We start from the raw sequence: 18,493 nt of genomic DNA, 5'->3' as shown, positions 1-18,493 counted from the left end.
AAGAAAAGGTAAATTCTTGGTATAATCATTTGGGGCAATGTTCCCCTGTATTAGTTTCTTAAGGCTGTAGTAATAAAGTACCCCAAACTGTGTGGCTTTAAAAAACAAACAATTGCCTGACCTGTGGTGGCGCAGTGGATAAAGCGTTGACCTGGAATGCTGAGGTCGCCGGTTCAAAACCCTGGGCTTGCCTGGTCAAGGCACATATGGGAGTTGATGCTTCCTGCTCCTCCCCCTGTTCTCTCTCTCTATCTCTCTCTCTCTCTCTCTCCCCTCTCTCTCTAATAAAAATGAATAAATAAAATCTAAAAAAGTAAATAAATAAAAAATAAAAATAAATAAAAAACAAACAATTATTCTCACATTTTAGAGTCTAGAGATCAGAAATCAAGGAATCTGCAGCTTCTGTTTTCTCTGAGGGCTCTTGCAGAGAATCTGTTCAATGCCCTTCTCTTAGTTTTTGGTGTTGCTGGCAATCCTTGTTAATTCTTGGCTGCAGATTAATCCCTCCAATCCTTGCCTCCTTTGTCATGTGTCATTTTTCCTGTATGTCTGTGTCTCTTCTTTTCTTACAGGACAACAGTTTTATAGGATTAGGGACCACCCTAATTGAGGATAACATCATCTTAACTCACTTACATTTACAAAGACCTGATTGACAAATATGGTCAAATTCGTAGGTATCAGAGGTTAAAATTTAGAGGTGTCTTTTTGAGGGACCCAATTCAATCTGTAACACCACTCTATTATGGGACAGCCGTTTATTTTCTGGATGCTTTTTGGTTGTTGTCATAAGATTTTCTTTTATTGGTTGTAACCACTGAACAAGTCCTTTTCCTTTCCCTGTACATCTGGAGTTGAACCATGTCATGAGCACGTGTCTACTTGCACATACCTCACTATCACACACCTCTAAGAAATAGTTACTGCTCTGTCATTTGGAAATTCAATTGATAACCAGACTGTTTTTAATATCGTGTGGATCTGAATTATCTGTAGGTAGACTTTAAAAGAAAAAATAACAAATATTGATTTGAGGATATATGACTTTAGATCCTTGATGGGCCTGTGGGCATTATTCATTTTTTGTTTGTCACTTTTTTTCTTTTACTGTTTGCAATTAATTGTTCCAAGGTATATATTTTCTACTAAAAATAATTATGTTACTTATACTTAGTATTTTAACAATTTTGCCATTGTTACTCTTACATTAGAATTGTTTTAGAATCTGGTACTTAGAGATTTTTAGTGAATTAATACTTTTCCATTGGTTCAAGTTTTTCAACCTAAAATTACCTTACTCTGTCATATCCTTTAACTCAACCAAATGAAATATTTCTTATGTGTATTTATATATATAAAACATATAATAAAATATGTATATATGTGATTTGTATCTTACTGGAAATCTAGCTACTTTGTTTCAGGTCTCTTAGATTAGATTCTTATCTACTGGAAACACTCACTCCTTGACTGTAGGTGCTCATCTGTTGTGCTACCCTTGACTATTATTTATATTTATTATACAATATGTTCACTGTTTATTATTGCTTGACAATATTTCTGGCTGTCACTTAAACAAAATTTTCTCATTTCTTTAGCAGTAAGGCATACTATACATTTGACATGCAGAATTGTAGAGAAAAGAGTTTTATTATCCTGAAAAAATATTTTTCTCTATGGTACACTTTAACCTTAATTTGGCTGTGGGCTGATTGATTTCCTACAGTTATGGCTAACAACCATTGTCCTGGATTAGCATTTGGATAAAGAGAAAAGAGCCCCCTGGGGAAAGACCCTCAAGCCTCTGAAGTCTGCCAGACTACTTTGTAACTCAGAGTGACCTCTAAAGGCTCTCAGATTAAATATTCAAGTCAAGAATTAATAAAGAAATTCATCTTCTTTTGCCTAAATAACATAAGGGCATAGTGTGAATGCTGTATTTTTGCAATCTTTTTTTGAGGAGGGAAGGTGCTATTATAAAAATAGTACAATTGGGTATTAACCATCTTGTTTCACAGTGGAAACATGAGTCAGACATATCTGGGGACCAATTCTATCTTGTTACTTATAGGTGGTGTTGTTGGCCAAGACAGACCAGAAAGAATTCACCAGATCTTTTACCTCAAATCTATCAATATCATTTCATCACAACAAATGCATTTTAGTTGTGAGAGGGGTTGTTCGCTCGCTCATCAATATCTGCAAGTCTAATAGCCTCTTTGTTTTTCATGCCAAAGTGAAAATCACACTGAGGCCAAAAGGTAACTAAAGATGCATTCTTTTATTATAATTTATTTTATAAGATCTTTTTTATTTTTTAATTAATCATTCCCATTTTTCAAAAACTATACTGTTTGGAAATCATTTAAAAATATTTTAAAAATTTATTTCAGGGAGAGAGAAAGGAGGAGAGAAAGAGAAACTTTGATTTCTTGTTCCACCCATTCATGCACTCATCAATTGATTCTTGCATATGTCCTTACCAGGGATCAAACCCGCAACCTTGGCGTATTGGGATGATGCTCCAACCAACTGAGCTAACCTGCCAGAACCCTAAAAAACATTTTTAAACAAATATGCTTTATAGAACTTGAAATAATAGAGACCGCCCTTACTCTTTGATGTACTAGAAGGCTGTCTAAATTAAATATTGTCAATATATAATACTGTCACCAGAAAAACATATTTTATATCACCTACTGATTGGATTTGTTAAGCAATGGATTTTTTTTAATATTTGTAATACAATTTAACCACTTTCACCTAAAAAATGTTACAACCATCTTTCTTTTTAAAACATACAATATATTTAAACTGGTTTTGATAATAAAAGCAATACAAAACAACAAAAAGAATAAAAAGCAACTTGTTATCACAGTAAATTCTCTTATGTCTTCCTTTAAGAGAGTTATATCACAAGAATGATGAATTACTGGATATAAAAGAATACTTGAAAGGAATAAGAATGGTAATTGGTACATGATCACTTATTTTTGCTAGCACAAGTATAATTGCAAAAGAGCAAGTCTATAATAATATTTATTTATTTATTTATTTGTTTATTCATATATTTATTTATTTTTATTAAGTGAGAGGTGAGGAGGCAAAGAGACAGACACCCACATGCGCTCTGATTGGGATCCATCTGGTAAGCTCCCTACTGGGCAATATTCTGCCCATCTGGGGCTTCTCCATTGCTTGGCAACTGAACTATTTTAGCACCTGTGGCAAGGCCATGGAGCCATCCTCAGTGCCTGGGGCCAACTCAAACCATTTGTGCTATGGCCACATGAAGGGAAGAGAGAGTGAGGATGAGAAAGAAAGAAAGAAAGAAAGAAAGAAAGAAAGAAAGAAAGAAAGAAAGAAAGAAAGAAAGAAAGAAAGAAAGAGAAGGGGGAGGGATGGAGAAGCAGTTGGTCGCTCTCCTGTGTGCCCTGACTGGGAATCAACCCCAGGACTTCTACATGTCCAACTGATGCTCTACAGCTGAGTCAACAGGCCAGGGCCAGAAAGTCTATAATTAAACCCTTTTTGGGTATAAAGCAAAAATCTATTTTTCTGTACAGAATAAAATTTAGGTTGGAGGAAATCATTATGCTGAATCAGAATTCAACTATTGCTTTTTTCCTCAGAAATCAGAGTTTAATCTCAGGGGTATGTTCTATCAATGTTAAGGACATTAGTTCTCCTGGGTCTTTCAGGTTCAGTTTTTGTGATTGCCTTCACGTTGTATCTTTAATTCAGTGTTACTTCCATTATTAACCCTTAACAACATTCCTCTAAATATGGCCAAGTTAAACGATTTTTGTCTAAGTTAGAAGAAGGAAGGGAAAGAGAGGACTCTGTAGGCCCTGTACACCTGCACCAGCTCCACACACCTCAACCTGCCCGGCTCTCTTCTTTCCAACTTTCAGGACAGGGTGTGGTGAAAGATTCCAAAAGTGGTTTTCTTGTAATGTGCAAATAACCCACAAATAAACTTGCTTCTTCCTATTTACTCACCCCAAATATCTATATGGAATGTTCTCTTAACTCAAGACCTTAAGATAACATCAAAGGCTGTATTAAGAATGACCTAAAATCCTCATTGTTGAAAGAGACTTACATCATTTGATAATTTATAATTGTATAGATCACATATAGATATATGATTATATTTATACACATGCACACATGCATGTGCACCCAACCTACATAGTCTGAATAAAGAATTGTTGGTATATTTTAAATGTAGCAAGCACTGCCCTGGATTGGAGGGTGTGAACTGTGGGAGAAGTAGGCTATAACTGGGTCATCCTAATGTCATCTGGGTTTTACTCCAGGCTGCATAGCTTCTAAGCCTGAGTCTCTTGACTTTCCAGGAAGTCATGAGCTACTTATAATCAGTGTAAAAGTCCTCCTTTTGCTTAAATGTAGTTACAGTGACTTCATAAGTATATATCAATGACAAATGCTTTGTCTATACAATATATTATTAGAATATTTATAATTTGAATAATCAGAAAGTTTACTTCATTTAAAATGTGTCTATTTAAACATTGAAGAAATCTCAAGATGAAAGCTTTGAATTGTCTCAGTGCCACATTCTCTATGAACAACCCTAGCTGCAAAAACTTAATTATACTGCTCACAAATATTAGGGGATATTTCAAAATAAATATGAAGCTATAAAATATACTCTAATTTTTGTGAGCATTATATTTAATATATTAAAAATGGGTGGGAATAAAATGTACTGTTTGTTAATTCAGAGTCTGATTTTTATTTTGAGTATTGACTTTTAAAGCCACACGAGTGAATACATTAGGGCCAACTCGAGGAGTCCTCTGTGTTCACATAGATGTTTTGCCTTCTCTGCTCCCCTTGTATATGCATGCTCTGTCATGCTGCAGGCATCAAATTGCACCTGCTCTAGTGGTGAGAGGAAGGTTTAAAATTTCATGTGGCAAAATGAGATTTTTTTTGTTTTTTTTTGTCATCTGAAGATGCCACTTGCTTCTGTTCACTCACTTTTCATCAAATATTAAATATTTTTATCACTTATTTACCCTTACTCTTTCTCATTACTGCCAGCTCAGTTCTTATTTAATAATGTCATACCTATTATTTTGTAGATTTCCTAGTTAATTAAATTTGTGAGAAATTATTCACTTCACCTATAATATGAAATTTGATGATTATTCAACCTCCTTTCTCTTTCTCTTATTTGTAAGAATTAGCAACCTTCTTAAGATTATATATGTAGATTCTTTTAGAGCTTAAGGTAGCTGCAGTGACAGGAGAACATAGTCTATAGTACTGTCAGAAAGTCTATTGTGTTCTTCTAATCTGTGCATTTTCTCTTTGTAGAATTCTTAATATGGAATAAGATGAAAGTAAATAATGACAAAACCATTTTAAGAAAATAGAAGGATAGTTGACTATTCTGTAGCCATTGATTCCACCCCCGCTTCCTAAATAGTACTAGCTTGGTGCCTAGTGCATAATAATCACTGACTAGATGACTTCATCAGTAAATACTCTAAATTTAATTTATTTTCTAAAATGTTTACTTGCAATCTTCTAAAGAAATATAGCTCATTTCTTACAGTAGGATTTAGAAATATGTAAAGATTACTCATATATAGTTGACTTTACAATGCTCTCGGTTTGTTAAGGCATAATTACTTGTAGAATGTTCTAAATGTAGTATATCTGGATATAAAATTTTTATCACATTTCACTTTATCCACAGCATCCTTCCCTATAAAATGTTTATTACACACCTACCTATAAACAAAGCATAGTAGTTAAATGTCAGAGGATATAATTCACAAAGGTTATATCCTCCTGTTGGATCTATCCCTTTAGTATTACGTAGTGACCATCTTTGTCCTTGTTATGGCCTTTGTTTTGAAGTCTATTTTATCTAATATGAGCATTGCTTCCTCAGCTCCCCCCCCCCCGACACGCTTTCCCATCCATTTGCATGTTTACCCCCTTCCCTTCACTTTCAGTGTGTGTGTATATCTTCTGTTCAGAAGTTGGTCTCTTCGAGGGGAGCATTTAATCTATTTACATTTAAATGTATTATTATTTTGCTTCTTAGAGCAGGTTCTTTAACATTTTTTGCAATACTGGTTTGGTGGTTATAAACTCTGATAGTTTTTTATTTTATTTTTAAATTTTATTTTATTTCATCTCAGAAATCTTTATTTTGTTTTCAATTTAAATGCTAGTCATGCTTAATAAAGCAGTATTGGTCATAGATCCTTGATTTTCATCACTTTGTATAATTCATGCCAGTATGTTATGGCCTGAAGTGTTTATGCTGAGAAATCAGCTGACAGCATTATGGGAGCTTCCTTATAGGTAACTATCTCTCTCTCTCTTTCTTCTTTTAAGATTCCACCTTTGTCTTTAAATTTTGCCATTTTCATTATGAAGTGTCTTGGTGGAGGTCTCTTTGAGTTCATCTCAATTGAGAAGTTTTGTGCTTCCTGAGATTGTGTGACATTTTCCTTCATCAGGTTAGGAAATTTTTCAGCTATTCCTTCTTCATATGTTTTCTATTTCTTCTTATTTTGGTATCCTTACAATGCACATATCCCATTTGGAATGATCCCATTTCCAAAGTTACACAGTCCAATTACTGTCTGGGCCTCTGTCAAGAACTCCAGGAAAAGCGTGTCCCAAATTTCCCTGTTGGGTACAGCCAGTAGACCGCTCTGCAGGATCCAAGCAAAGCAGAGTGGTATTGCCAGTAGTTGGAGAACCAGACATTGCCCTCTCCAGGAGGGAAGGTAGTGTCTGGGTTTCTAGAAGACTCACTTCTCTTCCTTGCTGACTGAAATCCCACTGGTTTTCACCATCAATCGCTGTGCAGTTTCTTCTTCCTGTCTCTGCTGCTCTGGGTTGGGGATCTGTTCATGGGGTTGAGACCCCACACATCTGGGGAGTGGGAGTTTTGCGGCCAATATATCTTTCTAGCTTCTCAGCTCTGCACGTGGATGCAAGAGCCATCCTCTTCCACATCCCCACTCTTCTTACCAGTCTCTATGTGGATATTCTGTAAATTATTGGTTATAATATTTCAGTACAGGTAGATTTCAGTTGGTTATTCCAGTTGATTTCTCTATAATTGAGCTGTAAATCTAGTTTAGTGCCAGAGCAGGTGAGTGTAGCTTCTACCAACTCTACAGCCATCTTGAAATTCATCATAAGAGATTTCTATTTAGTCCAGGGAGCAGACAGGGTTTAGTAACTATTTTGATTGCATAAAATAATATTTTCTATATTACTTCTTTAAGTGTGAACTTCTTTCTCAAATAATTGAAGTACTATGGTTCTATTACTAGAGTATAGAAAAGGTTTTTTTTTTATCTGCCTTTGCATTATGTTGTCCAGTTTTATTCACTCAACCTTTTATTTTGCTTTTTAAAGGTATTATCTCTATACTTCATATTATTTGTTCTTACTCAACTTGCAGATGTTATAGTAATTCTCATTTGTTTGGTAAAAGCAAAGAGATAATGAATATCACTTTTCTACATATAGAAGAATAACAAATAAAAGTTGACAAATGTGAGCTTACAAACAGTGGTATTACATTGTTTAATATATTAAGTTTCACCTCACTTCAAATTTTCTTTCTCAGAGACTGAACGCTTATTTTAATGGCATTAGGAAAAGACAAAGAAACACAAGCAGACAGAAGTATGGAGTCTGATCTTTGGCTTTTCTAACCTAGCTGTGACCACCCATCGAAATGTCATATGCAGTCTCCCAAGTCATTTGGAGTTCACCAAATCAAATTACCTCTCATATTACCTCTTTACCTATTCTAACATGTTGTTCTCTCTGCAAATATGGCATGATCAAATTTCCTATTGTTATACTTGTCCGGAGAGAGATACACATTATATCCAATCCCTTCATCAATTGGTACATTTAACATAATAAATGGCAGGCTCCTCTTTGTGATCATGGGATAATGTTACTATTAGCCAGAATGTCTTCTTTTTCATCCAGATCTCAAGTAAACTATAGTTCCTTTAAAAATTAATAAATTGAGCTATTCTTTCCTTTCTTTTAGAGTCTTGGTCTGAAACCCATAATCTGTGCAATTTTTTCCCCATCCTGAAAATAGTAATACTGTTCTAAAATACTTCACTAGAAAGGATAATTCCATAAAAAAGTCATAATGATCAAGTTTAAACAGACTTTCTAAAGTCCGAGGTGATTAATCTTTAATCAGCAAATGTTTATTAGGTATTGTTTGGACAATTTCAGTATACTGACATAACATAACCATTACACTTCCTTCCTCTTCTTTCCTGTTTTAGAAAATTCACTAAATCTTTTAGTTACATTCAGTGTCTACCTTGCTTCAGCATGTTTGAAATGAGGACTGTGGATATTTCCTTCTGTTTTTGATTTCTGAGTTAGGTATCCAAGAGCCTATTAACTATTATTTTGACTCCTTTTGACCCAGGAAATCTGCAATGTTTATGAAAAACCTATACATTCATGCTGAGCTTGGTTTTGTCATCTGTTTTAGCACTGCATTAATAGTTGTGAAATATGACTACCTTGTTATTCTACTTGTAACTAATCTTTATCTGTAATTAGTTTATATTTACTACCATTACATATGAAATAATATACCCAGGAAGGAAATAAAAGCTAACATATCACAGTACAATACTAAAATGCTCTTTGGTGATTATATCAAAACAACTCTGAGATAATAATAAGAAACAACATAAGTTAACATGTATTGAAAGATTATGATGTTACAGATACTGTGTTAAGCAATTTATAAGCACTAAGCACTGTCTCATTTACTTTTCAAAACATCCTTAGTGCATAAACTATAACTATACCTATTTTCAGGTGAAGGAATTTAGATACAGAAGCTAATATAGTGGAATAAGAATATAATTCCAAGTTGACCCTAGAAAATGTTATTTACTAATTTACAATGTTAACTTTTTAAATAGTCAATTATCTTATAACATGAACCAAAAGTAACTAATTAATCATATGAGTTATAAGGTTTGAATTTCATGTTGCTTTTAAAGGAAAAGAAAAATTTCTATGAATTCTGTTGTTATCCTTAGTAACAAACATGTCTTCATTCTCTGGCAAAAGAGAAAAATGTTGATCTAGTGATCCTGTAGAATTTATAGTTCCTTAAGTGGAAAATCTCTGACCTAGACTGGATGTTCACTAAGGTCACTGATAACAAATGGGCCTGTCACACTGGGGTTGAAGAAGTAGGAAGTTTATGTCCGGGAGAACATGGAATAGCCAGAGAAAGCAAATGACAGGTATAGGAAAAGACACATTGCTGGTTTAGTCCCTTCTCCTTGCTCCCCAGAATTACTTTATATATTTGTGACAGAGGCCTTTGTCGCTGAGCTTGGGAAGAAAGAAGTAACAATGAGATAATACTTATTATTTCTTCCATTATAAACTTCGGATCTGCTTTCTACCTAAGTATAACTACTGTCATAATTCTTTCTAGATAATTGTTTCTTCTTAATATGATTTTATATCAAATAATTTGAACCTGACACAATGATTTAGTAATATTGACTATAACATTTTTGTGGATTCTTTGAAAATATTTTCTAGGTCTTAGGAAGGGAAATTTATATATTAAAAAACTAAATAATAAAGAAATTTCACAAAGAGGCAAAAGCAGGGCCTCTACTATAAGCAAGTATCACATGATAATAAGTTAAAAAGTGTTTATGTTAGAGATGAAAATAATCAAAATTACCTGATTTAGATATTAAATTAAAAAATTAATTATAATTTATTTAGTTATTGCAAATAAGTGATCATTGTTTTAGCTTTATTTGGCATTGAAATGCTTTAGAATTCAAAAGGAAGATTATATTAGGCTGTGTAAAAGTAACAGAAGCTCACAAATTCTCTTATGGTATTTTACAATATTTTTAATAGAAATGGAGGTGATGTTTTAATTCTAAAATGTTTACTTAGGAACATAAAATATGATTTAAATTAATACCAAAATGTGATACTTATAAGATTTAATTATTCAAGCATTTTACAGTTAGTTGCTATTTATTTCAGTCTTTAAAATGTTTAAATAAGCCCCAAGAGATAGAATACTAACAGTGACCATTTAATTATATTACAAAATTATTCATAAATACATAAATTCAGAACATAGGTTCTTGTAAATATTATTCTTTCTAGTATTTATGATCTTATGGGAAGATTATTTGTCCACAGACTACAGGTCTCTTGAGTTAAAAGCTTACTTAATAAAAGAAGTTGCTTGGTGTCCACAGAAGACCATAAAATATTTGCAAATACATTTATAGTAAGTGAGTAATATAAAATACATGAGGCTCATTTAGCTCGAGAAGACTTGAGCTGACAGAATAAAAGTATTTTATTGCTGACTTATAAATGTTTGAAAGTGTAATTGAATGGAAAAGAAAGAAGAAAGCTACCCAGTGTGAGACTTGTTTAGTAAATGATTTAAAGTAACACGAGAGACGGGGAAAGAGAAACAATCCCATTATTACTTGGAAGAGAAAATAAAGGGCCGCACTTCACAGAGCTGCAATGAAACAGGTTCTCTTAGAGCGACTGCTGAGGATGCTGCTGTCCCACCATGCTCAGCTCTGGTTCTCATTATCTAGGGGCTCTGTACACATACAGCAACTTCAGAGAAGAACAATAGGTAAGATTATGCAAAGGAAGGTGGAAGGAGAGATTTATAATGCAAGGCTAAAGGTACTAAAGATATTTTCAAGTTCTGAGGAACAACACAGAAAATGATCCTGGTCTGCAACTAAATAACAAGTGGCGAGAGTAGTTACCAAACACATTTGAAGATGGTCAGGGTATGAAATTAAATTTAAGGTGAATATTATGCGTGGGAGATCCCTTTGTATAAAATATATAACAGGCAAAATATATAACCTCACCAAAAAAACTCCTCATACTTGAAGTCCCCATGAAGTCACATTCTAAGGGACAACCTAAATGAACACCAGAAAGTTCTAGATTCAGAAGAGCAAGTCCAAAAATATTATGCACCTAAGAGTTAAACTGAAGCTCCCGTTTGAATGAACTGTGTCTATAGGTCACTACAAATAACACATGCAAAAGCATATTCAGGATTCCTAGTCAGCTGCACAGGGCAGAGCTTACTAAAGAGCCAGTGACGTGAGAAACTGACTGAACTGATAAAACCATCGTGGAGGAGAGACTGAGAACCTATGAGAAAACCTGGGAAATCCTCGGGCCAATGGAGAATATCAGAATTTGGGAGATTCAAAAAGAGTGCATGCTGCCACTGAATTTAGGGTTCTCCATGTTCAGAAAGCAGAAGGTTTGGTACAAGAGCGAAATACTTTATATAAGAAAATCCTACAGGAGTATTGGAACATTCAAATGCATATAGCAGATATAAGTACAAATGAAGGAAGCTATTTCTTGACTGTCATAATGAAAAAGAGAAAGCAGGGTGGCCGAGCAGAAAAGCAAAAAGCAGAAACCCTGGTAAAAATTGTTAAGTGACTCTTTGTCTCAATATAAAGAAGCCAAGGCAATAGCAGAGAGAATGGCAAACAAAAGGAGCTGCGGCCCCATTTGAAGAGAAATACTATATTTAATTAAAGTCACTAGAATATTGCCATCTGGTAATAAAGACCTAATGTTGCCTCACCTTCTGATTTTCTGGTAAGGTGAAAATAAGAATTTTTAAATTGGGTAACTAATTAAAGAAAAAATTAACCAAGTGGGATGACTATGTGAGTATAAAGAAATGTCATTCAGATTTGGGGGCTCTATTGTCTCTTGCTATATATTATGATGTAGTGTTATGCAGATTATTAAGACTAGTAAAATCACTCTTAAAAGGATCAATGTCACCTATACAAATTTCCTCATATCCTTAGGGAGGAAACCAAAAAGGGCAAAGAGTTCATTTTTAGCATTCTCCTCTTACTTTGAGAAAATGTTTAAGAATAGGGTATGAATTAAAAAAAAATTTTAAATGTGATTTTTTCCTAAAACACTCAATCATTATAGAATCTTATTTTATTTTTATTTTTGTATTTTTCCAAAGTTAGAAGCTGGGAGGCAGTCAGACAGACTCCTGCATGCTCCCAATTGGGATCCACCCAGCATGCCCACCAGGGGGCGATGCTCTGCCAATCTGGGGTGTTGCTCGGTTGCACTGGAGCCATTCTAGCACCTGAGGCAGAGGCTATAGAGCTGTCCTCAGAGCCTGGGCCAAGTTTACTCCAGTGGAGCCTTGGCTGTGGGAGAGGAAGAGAGAGATAGAGAGAAAAGGAAGGGGGAAGGGTGGAGAAGCAGATGGGTGCTTCTTCTGTGTGCCCTGATCAAGAATCAAACCTGGGACTTCCACACACTGGGCTGATGCTCTACCGCTGAGTCAACAGGCCAGGGCTAGTATATATCTTATTCTTTACTTGGTCTAGCAATCAAGAAAGGTACAGTTTAAGATTGCACAGTGACCTCATAATTTAGACACACCCTCTACTTCAAACTCAGCGCATTGTTGGAATAATCATTGGTAAAAAGCATAGAAATTGGAAAGTAACCAACCAAATTGTTTGTATTTTAAAACAATTTCTACATTTAACTCTCCCTCAAATTTACATAAAAATATTAGAATTAAATAAAAGAATTTAGCAAGGTTTTTGAACATGAGTTGACATAAATCAATAGCATTTCATTATAAAACTATTGTAATAACTCATATAAATTATATAATAGAAAATACTGTTTTTCACAATAACAACAAACTATAAAAAAGTAGGGAAAAAACAATGATGTAACCAACTGTTTCAATGTCATGAAAGTATACATTCTTACTCAATTTTATAATCTATAAATATAATTTTCAGTCAAAACTGAAATTGTTATTTGAAATATTCTAAACCAATCCTAAAGTTTCTCTGGAAAACAAAAACCAAATAAGATATTTTTGAAGAAGAACAATTGTGAAAGGTATCACCTACTGGATATCAAGATTCATTTTCAGCATTAGCAATTAATATATAGTGTGTACTGATAGTAACAGGGGTTGATAAATAAGTTTATAAAATAGAATAGAGAATAAAATCACAAATATATTGAAATACTATATTTTAGAGGTAGCATTGCAAATGAATAAGAAAAAGTATGGGCTAGTTAATAAGTGGTAGTGACAAAAATATTCATATAAGAAGAATATAAATTTAAATCCCTTCCTCAAACAACAGAATGATAAAAGATCTAGTTGAGTAAAAAAAAATATCAAAAGGAAATTCTTAAAATTTGAGATAAAAATATATTACTAAAACCTTAGTTTAGGAAGAGATTTCTTAGAAAATAAATAAAAATACCCAGGCACAAAAATTATTTATATATTTAAATGAAATATTTATGTGTGTTTTTTTTAATATCACAAACAAGGGGGAAAATAAGCTTCACTCTAAAAGAAATTATTTCCAAGGGATAATCAGAGCATTTTGGGAAATATGTACACTCCAACAAATCAATTTTAAAATGACTAAGAAGTAGAAAACAAGAGATATACACAAAGTATTAACAGGAAAGAAAATCAAATGGCCAATAAAACATGAAAAACACCCAATATATTAGTAATAATAAAATTTTAAATTAATGCCACAATAACTATGTTCCATTCTCTAAAATAGAAATAAACAGTCACACAGAAGCAATCTTGGGATATCTGGGATTTAGTAAATAAAGTATTAATGAAATGGAGGTCATTTTTGACAACTTTAAGATAAATATTAATTTATTATATGACCCAGGTATATATTTTAGAGAAACTCACACATGTGGTTATATTTATAAATATGTTAAATATCAGAAACAATATTTGGAGCAAAAAAATGAGCAAACTCCAAGATGACATATTCAATATGACTACGTGAAAGTTAAAACTCAGTATTTTAAAATATTAATGGATGCTTAGAAATATAAAATATGAGTAGGAACGATAAATGTTAATATTATTTAAACCTGCCTGGGACAGGATTTAAATAAATGGAATTTAAAAAGTGTTTATGACATTCTTTGATGGTAATTGTACTGTTATCTTTTTAAAAATGATGTAAATAAATATGATAAATTAAGATTTTTCTAAAGGTGGCTTGTGAGTACATGGCTAAAAATAAACACCAGGCACTTATTAACTTTCTATTTTTGTAAAATATTTGCAATTTTTCATAAAAATACTAAATCAATAAAGCATCAGTTATGACCCTCACTCATTTAATCATGAAAAAGGACAATAGAAACACACACAGCCAGTAAAACAGAATTTCTCAAATAATATTGCTGTGAAGAAAGACAGATGAAGAACTTGCTCTCATCTCATTTCACTTCCCTTCCATCTTTTCCTCCCTGCTATCTAGAGAGATGATAAAGAAGAAAAAATTAAAAAAGTATCTAAATCATTTATTTACTTCTAAGCACTGCTTTAACGCAATACAATATATATTTGATAATATTTTATAACCTATTTTGAAATGCTGTCTAATCTGCCTGGTGATCCTTTCTTGCCTCCCTCCCTCTGTTTTCCTCCTTCTCTCCCATCTTTCTCCTTTCTCTGTCTGTCTGTCTTATAGTTGGTGATTTTTTAAAGTATATCATTCTTATTAATTTTTAATAAAATTCTTTACAATCAGATACCATACTCAATTTCATTTCAGTCCTTTGATATTTATTGCAACTTGTTTTATGGACCAACTTGAGTTATACCCTCTTGAATGTTTTACCTACACTTAGGGAAAAAAAGCATATTTCTAATTGTTGGATGTCATGATCTTTAAATGTAAATTTTGATACTTTGGTTGATAGTGTTGTTCAAATCCTCTTTTTCTTTATTGAGGTGTTTTTCATCTCATAATCTTATATTCTACCAAATATTGAAAGAGGGGTGTCAATATCAGCAACTAGGATTGCGGATTTGTCTATGTTGTCTTTTAGTTTTGTAAATTTCTTGAAATGTGTATTCTAAATTCTGTATTACAATATATTTTCTAGAAAGTGTAATTTTCTACAATATTAGGAACCTATAGTTTAAAATTTTAATATCTTATTGAATAAATTTTTTATCATTAACAAATAGTCTACTTTATTTGTAATATAATTTTCTTAAAATTTTTTTTAAATAATTTAATGCCTTTTTTTTTTTTAGTTTAGGGTTTGCATGTTAAGTCTCTTTTTAAAAACTCTATTATAATGGAATACTAAAAGTGATTTGTTTTTATGTATTTTTGTTTGATTGTTGTTACAATAGAATTTAATCCGGGCTGCTTATGTACCCCCACTGAGGCTATAAAAATATGTCCCCTAGATGTTTATAAAAAGGTGTTCTATTTAAGAAAAGATGTTTTTTTTTACCATCTGCACCAAAGGTTTAGGATATTTTCCTTCCATGCCTGAGTCTTGGGTTTATGATCCTTCCCACCATGTTCTGTATTCATATTAGCATTCTCCGCACCCATGACATTTATTCCTGTCAGGTTGTCCACTAAGCCACAGATATTTCAGCTGGTTTGCGAGATACCATTGAGCCTACAAACTTTATGATTAGACAAGTCATGGGTAAAAAATCTCAACGTTTTAGTTTGACTTGGCAACCTTTCATATACAGCGCAAATGTTAACCATTCTTTCCCCTGCTTTCTCATAATAAAAACCTCTAGTGTAAACCTAAAGATAGATCAAACATCATTTTTCATTTGGAAAAATGAAGAAGGTAAGTTTCTACTAGCCTCTCACCTCAGCTGCCTTCCTTACTCTTTTGGCCTATGAATTTTGTCTGTTCTCTCATAGTTGTCTTCTTGCACTTAATTGAGGCATTCTGCAATTCACTGCCTCCTTTTTTGTTTGTTTGTTCATTTTGTTTAAATAAAATTTTAATTTTATAATAAAGTTAGATATACCATACTAATAAAATATGATATCAGGGGAAAATGGGTGAGGGTTAAATGGTAAATTTCTATACCATCATTTCAATTGATCTGTAAATGTAAGTCATGTCTCCTTCAGCTCCTCTTGGTTATGACAGTTTCTCAGACTTTTCTTTTTTTGATAACTTTTGACGGTTTTGAGTATTACCAGTCAGTGATTTTGTACAATGTCCCTCTCAGCTGGGATTTATCTGAAGTTTTTCTCATGAATAGACTGTGGTTATGTGTTTCTGGCAGAAAGACTACAGAAGGAATGTGTCATTTTTATTATATTCTATCAAAAGAACATACTATCAACAGGATTTATCACTATTGATGTTGACCTTCATTACCTGTGTTATGTGGTATTTGTCGCATTTCTCTACAATAAATTTCCTCTTTTTCTCCCTTCTCTACACTATTCATCTGTCCTATATGTGCAGGCCACACTTAGGGAGTGGGGAGGTATTATCTACCTCCTTTAGAGCATAGTAGCTATATAAATTATTTAAAGTTTCTTTCATTGGAGATTTGTCTATTCTTTTTGATTTGTGCATTAATCAATCAGTTATTTGTATCAATATAGAATTTCTGGATATCTGTTTCATGCTACTTTAATTTTCCACACATAGCCTCTAGAAGTTAGTAAAAATGACAGTGTAAGTGTTTCAGCAAGTATTTTATAGCTCTCTCATTTTAGTCCAGGTAAGCAGATTATAACCGTGTCTTCTTAGGTGTACCTGACCCTCCAGATTTGGGGGTGGGTTTGCCCTGCAACCTTAGTGATCTGATTAGTTGAAGAAAATAATTGATTTTCAGTTTGCCTATTTTTTTCCTAGATTATAAGAATGGGAGTGAGTTGTTGAACACTTTTTTTGTGTCAGAACTGAAACAGGAGGTTGGTATATCTTTTTTCCCCAATATTTTTATTTTCAAGGTGTCTCTGTCTTTATATTTAAAATGTGTTTTGCTTTGAATTTTAACTAATATGAGAAGCTTTGACTTGTGCTTGGTTCATCACATTAACTATAATATTTCTATTGGGTTTAATTCTTTTATCATACTATGAGTTTATGGCATATTTATCCCATATATTATTTTATTCCTGTGCTTTCTTTCCTGACTTCTTTAGTGTAATGTGCTTATTTTCTTAGTTTCAATTCTATCTACTACTATATTGAATTTTAAGTTATACCACTTTGTTTTACGTTATTAGTGTTTCTCTAGTAATGTTGAATAAGCTCCTCTTCATATAATACTACTTCACATACTTCACAGTGTCAAGACTTCACAATAGTATATCCATTCCTTTGCTAAAAATGCTATAAACCCCATATTGCATTATTATACATTGTTTTTTTATCTGTATTAGTTCATTGTGTTTATTTTTCTTTTTGTATTTTTTATTTATTTATTCATTTTAGAGAAGAGAGACAGAGAGAGAGAGACAGAGACAGAGAAGGGGGAGGAGCAGGAAGCATCAACTCCCATATGTGCCTTGACCAGGCAAGCCCAGGGTTTTGAACTGGCGACCTCAGTGTTCCAGGTCGACACTTGATCCACTGCGCCACCACAGGTCACTTTTTGTATTTTTTCAAAATGAGAAGCAGGGAGGCAGAGAGACAGACCTCTAGCATGCACCCAAATGGGATCCACCTGGCATGACCACAGAGGGCAATGCTCTCTCTGCTCATCTGGGGTATTGCTTCATTGCTACTGAAGCCATTCTTGCACCTGAGGTGGAGGCCATGGAGCCATCCTCATTGTCCAGACCAACTTTGCTCCAATGGAGCCTTGGCTGTGGGAGGGGAAGAGAGAGACAGAGAGAAAGGAGAGGGGGAGGGGTGGAGAAGCAGGTAGGCACTTCTCATGTGTGCCCTGGCCGGAATTGAACCTGAGACTTTCGCACGCCAGGCCGATGCTCTACTGCTGAGCCAGCCAGCCAGGGCCATAGTGTTTATAACAGAATTAAAAATCTATCTTTATGCATAAAATACAGAACATATCACACATACACATATAACATGGTTTCCTATATAATTACCCTTCCTACTTATCCTTAGTCCTTCCTTAAAAGAAGATATCTAGGATTCGATTTAATATAATTTACCTCCAGGTTGAAGAACTTATAGTATAGTCCAAGTCTCCTGGAGAAAAATTACTTACTTACTTACTTTTATTTATTTATTTTTGTCAGTTCATGTCTTTATTCCACCTTCATTTGGGGAGATTATTTTTGCCAAGTATACAATTCTAGGTTCATTTTTAATTTAATTCTATTTCATTTTTTTAGCAATCTAAAGATGTTATTATATTGTGTTCTAGCCTCCTAATGTCTTTGTTATAAAGGAGTCTCTCCCATGGTATAAAAAGTATTGTCCTCTAGCTTCTTTTGAGACTGCCGTTTATTTTAATTTTTAGCAGATTGGGTATAATGTGCCTAGTAATTAAATTTATTTTTATTTATGTAAGAGTTTGATGAGGGTTCTGGATTTGTATTTGATATATTTCAATTAATTTTTTGAAATC

Source organism: Saccopteryx leptura, chromosome 4 (genome assembly GCF_036850995.1).
Source record: "Saccopteryx leptura isolate mSacLep1 chromosome 4, mSacLep1_pri_phased_curated, whole genome shotgun sequence".
Lineage (NCBI taxonomy): Eukaryota > Metazoa > Chordata > Mammalia > Chiroptera > Emballonuridae > Saccopteryx > Saccopteryx leptura.
The sequence above is the reverse complement of the archived record's forward strand: the minus strand, read 5'-3'. Positions refer to the sequence as shown.